A 16,117-nucleotide genomic window follows, 5' to 3' on the forward strand; every position below is an offset into this window, starting at 1 on the left:
ATATCATACTTTGCATCATTAAGTGTTTTTTTTTGCTTTTTCTCCCTTTTTAACATATAGAAAAGTAGTTTGAGTTATGGAATATCAATGTTTATGTAAATCCTCCCGTAATTTTGAAATGATTTATTTAAAATTGAAAAGTTTGCTACAGAAAAGCAAAGATCTTAAGAAGTTGTGAAGGAGGGGTAGCAGCTAATTAATTCAAAAGACAAGCAGCACACATAAGATGCTGGCGGAACTCAGCAGACCAGGCAGAATCTATGGGAAAGTGTAAACAGTTGACATTTTGGGCCTGATGAGTTCCTCCAGCATTTTGCGTGTGTAGCTTGGAGATACAGAGTTTAGTTTGCAATTATCTTATTAAATGCCGGAAGAGAATTGAGAAACTATGTGGTCCATTGCTGATCCTAATTTGTTATTTTTGAAAGCAGATATTCCCAGTTTTCAAAGACTTTCTCCAGTAAATCTCTTAGTTGTAAAAGAGCTTCTTTAAATGGTACATGAACCCCTGTCTGCCATCAGACAAAATAGTGATGACCATTTTTACAGCTCAGTCAATGTCAGAAGTCAATGATGTAACACACAATAATTGTAATTGAGACAAAGTATAACTGTGTCAGGCTCCAATGGATTGGAACTTGACTGCAAAGTTAGCTTTATTTATGCATCTAGATCTGTGGAATCTTAGTTGAATAGAAGTAGAACAACTAAACTTCCCCAACCAGAAAGCAAATTAAGATGTTTAGAGGCCTGAATAGGCAATACTGATTATGAAACAAATACCACTCTTCAAATCTATAGCTCCGTGGAAGTTAACAAAGACATGGTATCTATCTTTTTGCTGAAACTGTCATCTGCTAAAACAAGAGTACAAAAATAAGCTGGTAAAAAAAAGTTTGAGCCAACCTAGAAAAAGTCAGCATTAAATGTGGTTCTTAGTCGAAGTCAGGCAGAACTAAAATCAATAATCAAAACTGAAGGAAAGGCAATACTTTTTCTTACAAATGTTGGAGCACATCAGAAATGAATAAAATGAATTGGATTGGAACTTCAGCCTGAAAGACTTGTGTATTTTTGTAACATCCCAAGTGAAATATTTTTCCCCCAAAAGACAACAAGTTTAACAAAGTACACAACTGCTGAATAGATATATAATGCATTTATACTTGCTTTCCTTGATGCCACTGGATAAAACACTACTTTTCAGCTGACTGATCGAATATTCTTGAATGATGGTTTGATTAAATGGAGAACATTGCAACTTCACTAAATATAGTCAGCTAATGCAAAATCAGTCTGTTTTTAGCTGTTTTTGTTGTATTGATTTCAACAGCAATTCAGAAAGGTTAATTTGGGTTATAAACCAACATTTGCAGAAGATAGATCTCAGAATATCAGCAGCTGAAGCCAAATTTGTTCTCTTGAAGGAAACTTCAATATAAACACTAATGATATTGGATTCAGATTCTTTGAAACTCCTTGTCTGAGAAGTATGGATTTGTTGTCTTTGTTATCCTTTCAACCAGACAGGCAACAATACTGTAAATTGAAATCAATAGGCAAGGTAAAGATATAGACTGTTATAACACACTCTCAAAACTGTAAGATCACTTGCAGAGGTTTCCAACCTTTCATTTGTTCTTTAAACATTGTGATTTAAGACAGAAATAGCAGCCCAGCTCTTTAATGGTTCTCAAAATGTAGCTTAAACAGGACCACTCTTTTAACTATAGCACGCAATGAATCTGATTTGTTAGTGAACATCATTCTGGTTATTTATCCACCAGAAATTACCAGGGATCCATCCAGTATGGGAGTTTTACTCTGCTCTAATATAAAATAAAAAATGCTGAAAATACTCTGCAGGTCAAGCAGCTTCTGTATACACAGAAAGAAAATTAAATGTTTTAGATCAAGGACCTTGTGTTGCCCTTAAGGCATTTATTTGACTTTGTTGGGTCTACGCTTTAAATGATTTGTTTGTAACTATTTTCTAGTTAAAGTTAAAGGTTGATAATTAAGTTACAGTATAACAAAGGTAAATTCATTGTCTATGGTATATCGCGGCATGCGGTGACGTCACCTCCAGTTTTGCCACATCTTATGTATTACCTCCAGTTCGGGAAGGTGTAAAGGTGGGTGCCATGCGTGCAGCATGATCATGTAGAGCTCCGTTTCTACCCACAAAGAAACATTATAGAAGCAACGCCTTTTCACCATGCGATGTTAATATGGAAGAGTGAACAGTAAATGGTTAACCTTACTACGACTCTGTCTTCATTGGCTTCAGTTTAACTTGGTGTTTAGTCAGAGTTTCAACACATTGCACGAGAACACTACAGACCTGAATGGGAAAAGTTGCAGGTACATCATTTTGAGTTCCAGAGAAATGGGGAATGAGCAGTGAAAATAAAGAAAAAGGTCTGTGAAAGAAAGAAACAGGAGAGGTTTGAGTGACAGATGGTGATGGTTCCAATCGGGGAGAAAATTAGTGATTCAGTCACCTTTTAATTTTTACTCAGTTATGCTCAGCCAGTCAAGAGTATCCAGGAATTAATTGTGAACTTTCAGAAGGGGACGACAACAGAGAACGCACACCAGTCCTCATTGAGGGGTCAGCAGTTGAAAGGGTGAGCAGCTTCAAGTTCCTGGGTGACAACATCTCATAGGATCTTCCCTGCAACCAGTACATTGATATAATCATGAATAAGGTAAGCCAGAGGCATTTTGAAGAGGTTTTTATGTGTCACCAAAGACTCTTGCAATAAACAGGATCACAACAGCCAATGTGCAAAAGACAACAGATTGTGCAAATACAAAAAAAGAAAAAAATATATAATATAATAAATGAACTCCAAAACCTGGGCTTCTACATCTCTCTCTTTAACTGGATCCTTGACTTCCTCATTGAGAGAATACATACAGTGAAGATCAAAAATAACATCTCCTCCTCACTAGCAACCAGCATAGGTGCACCTCAAGGATGCGTGCTTAGCCCACTGCTTTACTTTCTCTACACCAACAATTTGTGTGGTTAGGCACAGCTCAAACTCCATTTATAAATTTGCCAATGAAACAACTATTGTTGGCAGAATTTCAGATGGTGTTGAGCAGGCGTACAGGAGTGAGACAGATCAGCTGGTTGAGTGGTGTCACAACAACAACTTTACAGTCAATGTCAGTAAGACCATGAATTTGATTGTGAACTTCAGGAAAGGGAAGTTAAGGAAACATACACCAGTCTTCATCGAGAGATCAGCAGTGGAAAGGGTGAGCAGTTTCTAGTTCCTGGGTAACAATATCTTTGAAGACCTCTCCTGGGCCCAACATATTGGTGCAATTACAAAGAAGACATGTCAATGGCTATATTTCATTAGGAGCTTGAGGAGACTTGGTATGTCGCCAAAGACACTCGCAGATTTCGAGAAATGTAATTTGGAGAACATTCTAACTTGTTGCATCACCATCTGATATGGAGGGGCCACTGCACAGGATCAGAAAAAGCTGCAGAAAGTTGTAAATTCACCAGCTCCATCATAGACACCCCCCGCACCCCCAGCATCAAAGACACTTTCAAAAGGCGACATCTATTATTAAGAACCAACCAAACACCCAGGACACCCAGCAATGTCTTCTCATTGCTACCATTGGGGAGGTGATACCAGAAGCTTAGACACACACCCAGTGTTTCAGAAATAGGTTCTTCCCCGCTGCCATCAGATTTCTGAATTGACAATGAATCCATGTACAGAACCTCACTAATATTTTTTTCTTTTTTTTGCTCGCTTTTTGCACTACTTGTTTAACATAATTTATATACAGTATATTTCTTATTGTCATTTGTATTTATTATATCCTTACCATATGCATTGCAATAGGCTGCTGCTGCAAAAGAACAAATTTCATGACATATGCCAGCAATATAAAACCTGATTCTGAAGTAAATATTGAGAACAGAAGTTGCTGAGTCCTTGAAAGTGAGTCAGATGGTTGTGGAATCAGTTCAGTGTTGGAGCGAGTGAAGCTACTCCCTCTGAATAAACACTTCTTGGGCTTCCAGCCAGGCACAGGTATTGATTATAACCAATGTTTTGAAGACAAACTCGGCCATCTTCTTCAGGGATGATGCCTGGGTCTGTCTAGCCTAGTAGTATTTATACCCCTGTAGCCTGTCCCCCTGATTGGTTAATCCTCATCTAATCAGGTTTTCACTTTCCCACCTTGTTTACGATCGAATTCATTCTTATTTAGAATTAGATCTTCACCTCTGTTAAACTTCTTTTCCTCTAGATTTATTTCAATGGTTTCTTTTACCAGGCGGTTACAAAAGCCACTGGCATAGCAGAATAGTTTGTGCCATTGAAGACAATCCTATGGCCATTGCAAATGCAGTGTTCTGCTATCACCAATTTCTCTGGGTAACACAAATTGATACATCTCCTGTGCTTCTTGATGCAGAACACTGCATTTGCAATGGGCATAGGATTGACTTCAACTAAAACTAGAGAAAAAGGATTTTAACAATGATGAAGGTCTCACTGTAAGAATTTGATTGAGCAGGTGGGTACTTCAGTCCACTGAAGCGAGAAGTTAAAAATATCAATGAATCAATCAGCCAGTTGGTTAGCACAGGTCTTCAGTACTTGGCCTGATGCATTCTGCGGGTTCACCCTCCTGAAGGGTGCTCTCACCTTAGAGAATGAAATTACAGGGCCCTCGAGGGTTGTGGAAATTTATAAAGATGTGCTTGTGTTTTGCCAAAGCGAGCATTAAAAAAAAATCACTGAGCTCCTCTGTGAGCGAAACCTTGTTGTCACATATATCAATTGGTCATAGCACATTTTCTACTTCAGTGCTATTTTTCTGTATTGTCTCCATGTCTTCCTTCTCTCAAACTCCAGAAATCCATTCACTGTTTTCAATGACGTGAATGATGGAGCTTTCAGACCCATGCACCACTCTTCCTTTTCCCTGCCCTCTGGGAAGAATTCCAAAGAAACTCAATTGTTTGTGCAAAGAATTTTCTGTTTCAGCTCAGTTCTAAATGACCTACTCCTTATTCTGAGACTGGAACCCCTTTTAATAGTTGTGACTTTTGTGGAGACTACCAAGATCTCTCCTCACTCTTCTAAACTCGACAGAACAGACACTGTGTACTCTTCGTTTCCTCACATGGTAACATTGTCTGGTATTAGTACAGACAAATCCTCATTGCATTCTCTCCATGGCAAATATATCCAGTTTTAAGCAGGGATACATAATCTGTAAATAGTCTGGACTGAGTTTCCTACTTTCACTCCTCTACTCAATCCTCATAATCCAACATATCAACTGCCTTCTGGACTTATTAGGCCCCTTTGAGCTTCAATATTTCCTACATCTCACTGTTTCAAAGATTATTCTGCTTTTCTGTTTGTGTGCTAAAGAGGATAACTTCATTTTTTCTACTTTATATTAACTCTGAGTCTCATTTGAGAACATATGACATCGAGCTTGCTCTGCTTTTTAATAAAATCATAGCTGATCTGGCTGTGGACTCCGCTCCACCAAGTTGTCTTTTCCCCATTAACCTTAATTCCCCTGCTATGCAAAAAAAAGTCTAACTGTATCTTAAATATATGTAATGAAGTAGTCTCTACTGTTTCCCTGGGCAGAGAATTTCACAGATTCACTCATTTCTGGGAAAAGCAGTTTCTTTTCATCTTCATCTTCAGTCCATCCTTCCAAACCTTGAGGCTATTTCCCGTGGTTCTAGTTGAAACAATTTTCCTGCCTCTATCATATCTAGCCCTTCCATAATTTTATGTTTCAATAAGATCCCCTCTCATTCTTCTGAATTTTAGCAAGTATAATCCAGGCAACTCAATCTTACCTCAGAGGCTAGCCCCTAATGTCCAAAATCAGCCAGGGAGATCGCCCTTTCATTACGATAAAGGGTCTCAGCCCAAACGTCAACTCTTTATTCCTGACCTACTGAATTCCTCCAGCACTTTGTGTGTGTTACTCTACATATTCTATGCAGCTTATTTTACATGCTCTCCAACATGCAATTATTAAAATCTTGTGTATCACCTTCACAAAAATACTACTCCCAATAGAAATGAGGAAACATTTGCCCCAGTAGCAGAAATGGAATCACAGCTGGATATGCATATAAATTCTGCTTTGAACTGTTTTTTTTGCATGAATTACAACTTTTTGGAGGAGCTACAAAACTTCTCTGTTCACTAACAGTTCTGTTATCACGTTTATTGTACTGAAATGCTTTACATTACTGGTGGGAAGAAGATCATTGCAAATAAAACAATACAATAAAGAGATATTTGTGTCCGTGCTCATTTATTAGCTTTTCCTGATAAAATGATTAAAGCATTAATTTTTCTACTGCCCATTTTGTTGATTGCTGTTCCATAATTTTAGAACATGTTATAGCATGAGTGTTAATCACTGTTTAAATAGTTTATGCCTTTTACTAAAAATTGTTATTAAATCTTTGGTGCAACATATTATTGTAATCTTTATTGTTGATATTAATATGTTATACAACAGAGAACCATATCCAATTAAACAATTTCTATCCAAAGAAAATGGAAACTAGTTTCCTGTTGCCATTGCAACAGCACTAACTGTATTTTACAATTTTACCATTTTATTTTCTACAAAAGGTAGATAAAAAGATCAAACAAATAACATCTTCCAATATTTCTACCAACTGCATGTTTTAGTATTCTAGTTTTGTATTGCAATGACAGCTAAATGGTCGCATTCATAAAAACTGCCCAAATATCAAAAGGGGAAGGAAAGGTCACCAACCCAAAAGGTTAGTTCAATTTTTTTTCTCCACAGGTGTGACCTAACCTGCTGAATACATTCAGCCTTTTATGTTTAGCTCAGATTACCAGCTTCTGAAGTTTTCTTTTGTTTTTTTTTCAAAGAAAAATGTACTAACTTTTTCTGTTATCTTACCTGGAGTGCAAAATTTTTTTTAAAATGTCAAATGGGAAGAATTAATGATCCTAATTATACTTACCTACTGTAAACTTTGTGCATCAACAAGTGGATTGCAAATCAACTGAGATTTTAATACAATCTTATATTCATTTTGATAAATTCATTGCCTTGGTACAGAATATTGTATCTATCAATCTGTGAACTGGTACATTGGGGTCTAGAAATACTGAGTTAGAGTCTGTTAACCTGTGTACCAACTTAAAAAATATGTTACCCTACTAGTACTAGTATGAAAACCTACAAGACATAAGGGCTTTCTATCTGGTTTTGTGTTTTGCATTGATCATCATGGAAATGATGTAGATTATTTCATATTGAAATCTCCTTTCATGCTATTATAGTCAAATCCATTAAATATCAATACTGAAATTATTAAAAGTAATTTCCATTATGGAAGAAAGTAATTTTCTTCCCAATGATATCTGTAATTGTGCATAAGACATATCAAAATGCCAGTTAAGCAATAATCATTTTCATACTCAACTATTTCCAGATTTGGCATCCATATGATTTTGCATTGGTTACTAAGTCTGTTTGAATTGATTGCTTGAATTTAGCTTTGTCACGGATAATGCCAATTCTAAATTCAACCCATTGCTCACTCCTATTGTTCTTTTCAAACATATTAATGATCAAGAATTTTGAACTTTTATTGTTGAATTTACTTTCCAGCCCTCTTTTCTCCCCACCTACACATTAATATCAATGATGGCATTGTTTAACAAATATCCAGGCAACAAATCCAACATGTTATTTAAAAGAATGGTGTGTTCAGGGAAGAACTGGAGTGATGATTTAAAACAAGATTCTTCCTGCAAATTGTAAAGAGACTGAATACAGAACCCAGTTGACAAGTGGACATAATCACAGACCTGCCGAAAAATTGGCACTCATTAAAGATCATGAAGGTTTTATGGAAGAAGCGAATCAATGTAACAGATGCCATAGGATGACTTTTCTAGGTGGGATTAAATCAGATTTTGCACTGGCATAGAAATTTCTTCTACACAACTTCTAGACTATGTACCATAGGCACTGCAAAAGGTTGATCAAGGTCTTTTTATCCAATAAACTATTTTGTAAATTCAATTCATGCAAATAGATGTTAAATTCAATGGTACCTTGATTGATAATTATCAAATTGTTCAATCCTTTGAAAAAAATCATAAAATTGCAAATATTGGACTTGATTAAACAATACATAAAATAGAAACTACTTTGGAACTGTGAAAGAGTATTTAACCTAAAATACTCACCCTCTCTCATCCTTTCCAGAGATGTTGCCCGCCCTGTTGAGCTTTTAATTTGCTTAATTTGAACTGGAGATATTTAGCACCCAATATTCAATTTGATATATTCATTCCTTCAATTTGTAAGTAATGTCACTAATGCAAACTTTATTTGCACTTTGCTATTACATGTAAAATTAAAAGGAAAAAAATAAGCTATACAGAGGAAATATTCTGATTCCTATATCTCATACACTTCATGAATACTTTGGTAAAGGACAAGAAACTCGCATTTTAAGTCATTAAAGACTACCTTTACTACATTCAGGTAGCTCACTTTACTCTTTCTGGGTCCTCTATAATTTGAGAGGGAATTTTGAATCTGACGTAATAAACCTCTTGGTTTATCGCAAAAGCCTTAACAAAAATTAGTCATTGTAACTGTGTTGTTAGTGACAATGGGTACATATTAATTTGCAACCTTATTCAGAGACCAAAATGTGTGTTAATTTGGGGGAAATTGTCTGTATATTGGATATTCTGCTGAATGTAATTAGTAGGTAAAGGTGCTTGACTGATTTGGGAGAATTCAATACTAAGAATGGTCACCCAGAATAGACAAGGTGCAATGCTGTAGCTGTACTTAGTTGCAGAAAGATCTAAGAATTAACACATAAGTCAAACATCAAAAATCAGATGTATACATGCAATCAATAAGTCCCGGTGCCCAGGGGACTGCGCTGGTTATGATAAACTAAACCGCAAACATACAAAAGCCAGGTTCAATCTGAGTTTAGCTCATTCAATGACAAGAAACCTTGAGTTGAAGAAATCCCCTCCCACTTGGATGCACATCCAAATCAGAATCTGGTTTATTACCACTGAACCAAATATCATGAATATCAGAATCAAAGATGGTGCCAGAGGGCAACTTCTCCCAGTTAAATTCTTCTTCTTCTAATGCCTCCAATTTCCATTTCCAGATGATTGGGGTCCTGTCAGAATCTGTGATCTACAGCGGCACTCAAACTGCAGTTCTTCACAGTGGCACGTTTCCGTTTTGGGAGCTCATCGATTGATTGCGTTTTCAATATCTCCAGGTGTGGCCTGAAGTTGGGCATCTTCTGGGTGCTGCCTTGTGTGGCCCCGTGGACACGAATTCTCACCAGTGTGATGAAGTGAAGCATCACGGGGAAGCTGTACACCAGGAGAGCGAAAGAGGCTGAGGTCTCTGCACTCGGGTGATCACCTTCTCTCCCTCCTGATGCTGAGTGAGAGTTTGCTGCCGATTCTCGAGTTGGAGAACTCGAAATAAAAAGCGACGCTTCAGACTGTGACTGTAACATCGAAACAGTGACTCTTTGTCTCCCCTCTCTCTGTGGTAGGAATGATATTTGCCTCTCCCTGAGCCTGAATTGTAGGAAAGAACAATTAGTTTTTGATGTACTGTAGGCCATGGTCTCTCTTTGGAGCTTTGCTGTTGCTTGCATTGTTGTTAGTGGGAATGCTAATGATGGAATAAGTGGAGGGTTGATTCCACTTGCTGTTGCTTGTGCGTGGGAAGGGTCAGGGGGCTTTGGAGTTCTTAAGTTTTTCTATCATTCATTCTTTGGGTTTTTCTTCTGTTTTGAGGATGGCTGCAGAAAGTAAGAATTTCAGATTGTATTTTGTATACACATTCTCTGGTATTAAATGGAACCATTGAATCATGAAATTGGTGTTTTTGGGTCAGCAATAGAGTGCAAAAATAAAAATTACTATAAATTACAAAATAAATAATACAAAAAAGGAATAACAATCACATGTCTTGCGGAAAACTGATGGCGGAGGGGAAGATGCCATTCCAATATTGTTAAGTCTTGTATTACTTCCCCAATGGTAATAACAAGAAGAAGCATGTCCAGGAAGGTAGGGGTCCATAGTGATGGCTCTGTCTTCTTAATGCCCTGTTTCTTGAAGATGACCTTGACAGTGAGGAGGAGCATGCTTATGATGGAGCTGGCTGAGTTTACAACTCTCTGCAGCCTCTGTACATGGGAGGCTTAATACCAGGATGTGATGTAACCAGTCAGAATGGTCTCCACCAAATATCTATAAAAATTTCCATGGGTCTATGGTGACATACCAAGTCTCCTTAAATTGCTAATGTGGTAGAGCCACTGGATTGCCTTCTTAGCGGATTTATCAGTGATTTGGGCCGAGGATAAATCCTCCGAGATGCTGATGCATCAGAACTCGAAACTGCTCACCCTTTCCACCGCTGACTCGCGCATTAACAGTGAGGCAAAAAGATAATGTAATACCCTACGCTCCTGTCTCCTTTCAGGTCCTGCTTTTATCTCATTCCTGCTCCCCATTTTTGAGCTGAAAACACTGGCATTACTGAAAAAAATTGAAGTCTAAGGGCAATGATGAAATGAAATATGGCAATGAATAGAAGGCAGAAATTAATTCTAATGCTTTATACAATAACTAATTTGAATTTAACTTAACATATTACACTGATCTACAATTCAATGGAGGTCGGTGACCAGTGGTGAACCTCAGGGATCTGTTCTGTGACCCCGTTCTGTTTGTGATTTTTACAAATTACCTGGATGGGGTAATAAATTTGTTGATGACACAAAGGTTGGGGATGGTGCAATTAGTGTGGAGGGCTGTCAGAGGTTACAGCGGGACATTGATAGGATGCAAAACTGGGCTGAGAATTAGCAGATGGAGTTCAACCCAGATAAGTGTGAGGTGGTTCATTTTGGTAGGTCAAATATGATGGCAGAATATAACATTAATGGTAAGACTCTTGGAAGTGTGAGGATCAGAGGGATCTTGGGGTCCGAGTCCACAGGACACTCAAAGCTACTGTGCAGGTTGACTCTGTGGTTCAGGCAGCATACGGTGCACTGGCCTTCATCAATCGTGGGATTGAGTTTAAGAGCCAAGAGGTAATGTTGCAGCTATGTAGGACCCTGGTCAGACCCCACTTGGAGTACTGTGCTCAATTCTGGTCACCTCACTACAGGAAGGACGTGGAAACCATAGAAAGGGTGCAGAGGACATTTACAAGGATGTTGCCTGGATTAGGGGGTATGCCTTATGAGAATAGGTTGAGTGAACTTGGCCTTTTCTTCTTGGAGTGATAAAGGATGGGGGGGTGACCTGAAAGAAGAGGACAAGATAATGAGAGGCATTGATCATGTGGATAGTCAGAGGCTTTTTCCCAGGGTTGAAATGGCTAGCAAGAGAGGGCATAGTTTTAAGGTGCTTGGAAGTAGGTACAGAGGAGATGGCAAGGGTAAGTTCTTTTTATTACACAGAGTGGTGAGTGCGTGGAATGGGCTGCCGGAGGCGGCGGTGGAGGCAGAAACAATAAGGTCTTTTAAGAGGCTCCTGGATCTTAGAAAAATAGAGGGCTAAGGGTAAGCCTAGGTAATTTCTAAGGTAAGGACATTTTCGACACAGCTTTGTGGGCCGAAGGGCCTGTATGGTGCTGTAGGTTTTCTATGTTTCTATGTTTATCATACAAATTTTTGGCTCAACCACCAGATGGCACTCTTGCAGTTGAGAGGATGAAATTACCTATGAAAATCAAATATTGCAGAAGTTTAAAATAAAAACAATAAAAATCATACTCACTCAGGGTACATCTGTGGGTAGAGAAGTGCACAGGGTCAAAAGCACTAGTTTAGGAATCTTATGAGATCAAACACACAGATACTGGAAGTAGAGAATAGAATTGAGTCCTTGCAGGGTAGGACAAAGTGTAGTTGAGATAACAATGGATGTCAATAGACTTGTTATGGATGCTGGTAATTAGCTTACCTCCAACTTTGACCCATTGGTTTGTGGCCTCTTTCATTGGTATAACGATACCCAATGCAAGCTTGAGGAACAAAGACCCTTGATCTGAACTGGGAAGGAGAGAAAAGCTAACACTACAAGGATGGTGGGGATTGGGGGTGGGGAATGTCTCTGATAGGGTAAAACCAGGGTTACTAAGAGGTTAAAATGGCCAATGATTGATTGAGCAGTTAGAGAGTGAGAACAAGTGTAGATAGAATGCCATTGACAAAAGATTGCAGGAGTTATGAAATATGGAAAATGAAATCTTGCCAGCAAATGGAGCTGAACATGTTCACCAATTCCAGAGCAAATAGAGGGGAAAGAAGAAGCTAAGCCAAGATTTCAGAGGGACGATTGATGCAGACAATGAAATCAAATTACCTTAAGTTGTAGGATTCAAAATTTAGTTCAGAGGTTTGCAATGTGCCCAGACTCAAAATGAGTTGTTGTTCATCAAGCTTGCACTGGGTATCATTACAACAGTGCAACAGGCCACAGACCAATTGGTCAAAGTTGGAGATAAACCAATTACTAACATCCATGACAAGCCTATAGACTCCCATTGTTATCTCAACTACTCTTTGTCCCACCCTGCAAGGTCTCAATTCTATTCTCCACTTCCTGTGTATGTAGTGTTTGCTCTCATAAGATTACTAAACTGGTGCCTCTGAAATACATTTTTCTTCTTCTTAAATGATGGTGTCCCTTCTACCATTGTTAACAAAGCCCCTGAAGTAATCCCATTTATCTCCTGCACCTCTGCTCTCACCTCCAGGACAGGGCAAGGATAGAGTTCCCTGGTCCTCATTATTCAGCTCGATATCCACTACATTCAACAGATCATTCTCTACAACTTCTACAAACGTCAGTGTCTGCACCACCTGGACTCCCTAGTCCTCCCTTCTGTTGCCAGCAATTCCTACCCCTTACAGCACTTTCCTTTGTTATCACAAGTAATTGAAAGTAATCCCTTATTATCTTCCCTTTTCAAAATTCAGGTACCCAAAGAGTCTTTCCAAGTGAAGCAGTTACTCATATGCACTGAGTGTTCACATTGTGTTTGCCTCTGTAATAAAGAAACCAAATTGCCTGGGTAACTGTTCAGTGGAGCACCTGTATTCAGTCTATAAGAGAAACCCTGTTACCTCCATCCCTCCCCAATCTACCAGTTTGTTACAATAAGGTCAAACGCAAACTTGAGCAGCACCACTTCTTCCATATGATACTCAGGATCTGGCCTCAAAATTGAATTCTACATGTTCAGATTACTTGATTTCTATGTTTGTGTCAGTAGTTCATTTGTAACATTAGTTCAGCTTATTTCCATCCTACTTTTCTTGCCGGAAGTAGAGGACCAACTTCTACTTTCTTCTGTCCACATTTTTACCCACTAACTGGTCCCATTCACTCATTTGCAGGTACCTACCACCCCTACAGCTTACACTTTTCTTTCCTTTTCAGTCTTTGACCTGAAATGTTAACTGTTTTTCTTCCCACAGAAGCAAACTCACCTGAGCATTCCAACATTTTCTGCTTTTTTTTTATTACCCATGACCCTGCAGCACAACAGTTCCAACAGAACCTTATTGATGGCCATGATTCAAAATACCCAACAGTATGATACAGTTTGTGCATATATATGCTACAGTGCTTATAAAAAAGTATTCACCCTCTCGGAGGTTTTTAAGTTTTATTGTTTTACAACACTGAAGTACAGTGGATTTAATTTGGTTTTTTTGACACTGATCAAGAGAAAAAGACTATGGTGTCAAAGTGAAAACTGATCTCTACAAATTGATCTAAATTGATTATAAATATAAAACACAAAATTATTGATTGTGTAAGTATTCACCCCTGTAAATCAGTATTTAGTAGATGCACCTTTGGCAGCAATTGCAGCCTTGAGTCTGTGTGGATAGATCTCTATTAGCTTTGCACATCTGGACTCTGCAAATTCTCCCCATCATTCTTTACAAAACCGCTCAAACTCTATCTGTTCGCATGGGGATCATCATGAGTGACAAGCCCTTTTCAAGTCCAGACACAAATTCTCAATTGGATTGAGGTCTGGACTCTTAACTTGGCCACTCCAGGACATTAACTGTTGTTTTCAAACCATTCCTGTGCAGCTTTGGCTTTAAGCTTCGGGTCATTCTTTTTCTAAAAAACAAATCTTCTCCCAAGTCAGTTCTCTTACAAACTGCAACAGGTTTTCCTCCAGGACTTCCCTGTATTTTGCAGCATTCTTTTTACCCTCTACCTTCACAAGCATTCCAGGACCTGCTGCAATGAAACATCCCCGTAGCATGATTTAGCTTCCACCATGCTTCACAGTAAGGATGGTGTGTATTTGATGATGTGCAGTGTTAGGTTCACACCAAACATAGCATTTAGTCTGATAGCCAAAAAGATCAATTTTGGTTTCATCAGACCATAGAAACTTCATCTTGCTGACTTCAGTCTTCCATATGCCTTCTTGCAAACTCTAGCTGAGAGTTCATGTGAAATCTGCCCCCCCCCCAGCAGTGGCTTTCTATTTGCCACTCTCCCATATACCTGCAATTGGTGAAGCACCTGGGCAACAGTTGTATGTGCAGTCTCTCCCATCTCAGCCACTGCAGTTTGTAACTCCTTCTGAGTTGCCATAGCTCTCTTGGTGGACTCCCTCACCAGTCCCTTTCTTGCATGGCCATCAGTTTTTGAGAACAGCCTGGCAGGTTTACAACTGTGCCTTGTTCTTTCCATTTCTTGATGATCAACTCACCTGTACTTGAAGGGCTATACAGTGACTTGGAATTTTTCTTGTATCCATCTCCTGACTTGAGCTTTTCAATAACCTTTCTGCGGAGTTGTTTGGAGTGTTCCTTTGTCTTCATGGTGTAGTTTTTGCCAGGATAGTGACTCACCAGCAGTTGGACCTTCCAGATACAGGTGTATTTTTACTACAATCAGTTGTAATACCTTGACTGCACACAGGTCTCTAAAAACAGATCTCCATTTAACTGATGATGTGACTTCTAAGACCAAATGGGTGCACCAGTGATGATTTAGTGTTTCATATTAAAGTGGTGAATACTTATGCAATCAATTATTTTGTAAACCTGCCAGGCTGTTCTCAAAAACAAATCATTGTAACAATTTTAATCAATTTGTGGAAATTTGCTTTCACTTTGACATGAAACAGTCCTGTTGATCAGCATCAAAAAAACCCAAATTAAATCTACTGTGATTCAATGCTGTAAAACAATAAAACATGAAAACTTCTGGGGGGGGGGCGGGGGCAGGAATACTTTTTATAGCCTCTGTATATTTTTTATAACTAAGCTACCGGCAGATTTATTTTAAGATATATTCCTCGCCTTGCATTCTGCATACAAGTCAAAAGAGATCTAATTACCTTGGCCAGCACCAACAGTATGTTAAATTTGTTAATAAAACAGCGAGGGCAGAAAAAGATTATTTTCACCAAATGTATAGACACAATTATATTGTACAAAATCTCTATTAAATCTAATACTGTAACAAGTGTACAAGGCGCTTGTCAAGTTGGCACCATGCTAGCATAGTGGCTAGCTTGATGCTATTACAGCTCGGCACTCTTTGTAAGGAGTCTTCATGTCCTCCCCATGGAATGCTTGTGTTTCCCATGTTTGCTCTGGCATCCTCCCACAGTTCAAAGATGTACCAGGTAGGTTAATTGGTCATTGTGAATTATCCTGTGATTAGGTTAGGGTTAATTGGGGTTTCAGGGGCTCCTGGGGTGGCATGGCTCAAAGGACCGGGAGGGCCTACTCCTGCTGTATTGCTAAATAATAGTTTTTATTTAAATTAGATTTAAAATAATGAAGTCACCATCAAATAAAAGCTATATTAGGAATACTCAGTTCAGCCAGCATCTGTAGGGTAGTTTCAGCACTGTGATTTTTCATCATAAAGGAGAAAGTTTAAATATCAAATGATTCAAGTTGCAGGGAAGGGGAGGGGTGGAGAGAACAAAGGGAATGTCCATTACTGGGTGGAGACCGAGAGACAGAATG

The sequence above is a fragment of the Mobula birostris genome, chromosome 15 (genome assembly GCF_030028105.1).
Source record: "Mobula birostris isolate sMobBir1 chromosome 15, sMobBir1.hap1, whole genome shotgun sequence".
NCBI classification, from domain to species: Eukaryota; Metazoa; Chordata; class Chondrichthyes; order Myliobatiformes; family Myliobatidae; genus Mobula; species Mobula birostris.